Genomic DNA, 3,205 nt, shown 5'->3' on the forward strand with positions numbered 1-3,205 from the left:
ACCAATAGCCTTTTTCTCTATGGCTCTTTCCGCGGCTGCGTCCCCTAGGACGAGGAGCATTGTGGGAAAGAAGCGGGACGCGAGAGGTGGGAGGCGCGCAAGTGCAGAAGCAATGGAGGAGGGGTTAACGGAAGGCGAAGGCTCCTGCTGCAGTCCACGTACTTTGAGCTGCCTGGCGTCGTGGTATTTGAGAAGCTGCTGTATTCCTTTCCTAGGAATTCTTATTTATCTTTTATGTTATTCTCTCCTCGTCACTTTATTCTTTCTTTAAGCAAAAGGCAGAGATGCTCGTATGCCCTCACAAAAGAGTAGAAAAGCAGTAGGGGCCAAGTCACCTGTCCTCTTTGGCGTCCCGGCCCAAACCCAGTGTCTTGATGGCATCCACTTCACCTTTTTATGCTCAGGCTCTTAGGAAGTTTCACTTCAAGCGTATCATCTTTGAATTCAGCTTGGAATTTTACAGAAGTATTAGTGCTGTTTCTATGAGTATAACGCTTTTTAGTAGGATTAAAGATAAGTCTGATTAAAGGTATTTATTGAGCGCTAATATATTCCACGTGTTCATGAAAAAACCATGAACAGAACATACCCCCGTTTCTCATGGAATTTGCATTCAGTGGGAGGAAATAGGTAACAATAATAAGCAAAATAAGTAGTGAGGAGGAAGAGTGCTTTAATAGACAATCGAGGTACTAATTTTAGGCAGTGTGCTCAGGGAATGGCTTTCTGAGAGGGTGATATTTAAACTAAAATGGTCGAAGAGTGAGTGGTTTAGGGAACAATAAACTTGGCTTGCGCTAGGAACTGTCATGTCAGAGTGACCTCTCATAATGATTAAGTGGGGAAGAGTGACAGGAAGATAACAAGTACACATGTGACCAAATCTTGAAGTGGTTTACATTTTTTTTTTTTTTGAGACAGGCCTTCCAAAATGCTGGGATTACACGCCTGAGGCACCGCACCTGGCCTCTGGTTGGAATTCTTTTATGGGGATTTCGGATTTAGACCAGGATAATCCGAGAAAGTGTTGAAGAAAACGAAAGGTTGTAGTTGCAGCTGGCCTTGGAGGTAAACTATAGATACTCCAAGCTTGTTTAGGTATCCAGTTAAACTTTTAGTTAACATCACTACTTGTGTGTAATGATCACCATTTCAGTACCTAGTGCACTCAATATTTATTAATAATTAAGAATTTCGGGCCAGGTGCAGTGGCTCGCGCCTGTAATCCCAGCACTTTGGGAGGTCGAGGCGGGTGGATCACGAGGTCAAGAGATCGAGACCATCCTGGTAACATGGTGAAACCCCCGTCTCTACTAAAAATACAAAAAACTAGCTGGGCATGGTGGCGCGTGCCTGTAATCCCAGCTACTCAGGAGGCTGAGGCAGGAGAATTACCTGAACCCAGGAGGCGGAGGTTGCGGTGAGCCGAGATCTCGCCATTGCACTCCAGCCTGGGTAACGAGCGAAACTCCGTCTCAAAAAAAAAAAAAAAAGAATTTCGGGGCTCTTTCTGAACTCATGATGTGATGAGCTGCCTAATTTGGGGCTAGAATGTTGATTTATCCTGTGTTTTAGAAGAATGTCTTAAATCGGTCGGTCGCGGTGGCTCACGCCTGTAATCCCAACACTTTGGGAAGCGGAGGCGGGTGGATCACCTGTGGTGAGGAGTTTGAAACCAGCCTAGACCAACATGGTGTTAAACTCCGTCTCTACTAAAAATACAAAATTAACCGGGCGAGGTAGCTCACGCCTGTAATCTCAGCTACTCAGGAGCCTGAGGCAGGAGAATCGCTAGAACCCGGGAGGCGGAGGTTGCGGTGAGCGGAAATCACGTTATTGTACTCTAGCCTGGGCAACAAAAGCAAATCTTCGCATTGTGGTCTCAGGTTCCTAATTATTTGTCTGATTCACAGTAAGACTTAAATGGTATTGGTATGAAATTGTTTGAACAAGTTACTCCAGCTTACTTTGGAAGTCAAAGGTATGAAATCAGTACGAAATTTACACGTAGTTTTATAGGGCGATAAGCTTTATGAAAACATCAGTCTGTTTTATCTTTTTATTAGAATACCTAATACAGTGCTTTACGTGTGGTATTTAATGAATACGTGGAATGTAAAAGAACAATACAATCAAATTCATCTTCCCAGCTACATTCGGCAAAGTTATAAAGTAATCACAAACCAGTTTGCAGTTGTGAGGAAAAAAAATTAAGTGTAATATTTTAAGCTTTAAAATTAAAGTACTCAACACCTACGCACTTTGAGGACTCTAAATATATACTATTTTATGACATATCGTATTATTTTTAAATTTAATACCTCAGGGAATGTGATACCCAATGTATCTAGTTTCCAAATACTGTGCTTTAGGGATAGTATCCTAAGAATTATTTATTTTCGGGTTTACAAACTGGTCTTTTACTTGCACTTTGAACAGTAGTATAAATACCACACACCCCTCTCCACTCTCAGAAAAATTTGCAGAATTTCTTACCTAGAAAGATTCACCATCATTTCAGAATATATGTATTTTCTTATGACATTATTCCAGTAATTCCTGTCTCAATTTGATTAAAATCAGGTTTCTGACCCTTTGCCTCTTAGAATTCACATTATTTGCCATTAGATTCAGAGACTATAATTCTTTCTTCCCAGCTTCCGTCATTTGAGAATAATAACACCCTTCAAGGGTCCTACCTCTCATTGTTAGTTCTCGAAAGAGACCTTATTTTAATTGACTCGAAGCCACCTTTTCTGAATTTAGCTCTCTGATCAGACCATACTAAAGAAAATAGCTAAGCCCCGCGGTTGTTCAGGGAAACTAACCTCTGAGATTGGACTTTTGTGTTTTTAAATGCGGAGTCCAAACATGTAGAAATCCGGTATGCCGTTTGATGGAAGTTGGATGGCCTTAATATGTGCTTGTGTAAAGAAAACGTGGTAAAATATTTTTAAACACTTCGTTAAAAAGGTTCAATGACTCTGTAATGAAGACTTGCATAAGCTTCCAATGATCTCTTGATACATACACAAACATTCTTAAATATAAGTACAATTAAATACTTAGGACGCTCTTAAAAATAATTCTGCAGTGCCGATTTAACAGCATGTTATAAAGTTTTTTTGCAGACGAAACTACGCAAAATGAAACCGTGTAGTTAAGTACTCCTGAAGAAGTAGAAATGTAGGTGTTTGCAGCAGGC

This window comes from Saimiri boliviensis, chromosome 2 (assembly GCF_048565385.1).
Source record: "Saimiri boliviensis isolate mSaiBol1 chromosome 2, mSaiBol1.pri, whole genome shotgun sequence".
Taxonomy (NCBI): domain Eukaryota; kingdom Metazoa; phylum Chordata; class Mammalia; order Primates; family Cebidae; genus Saimiri; species Saimiri boliviensis.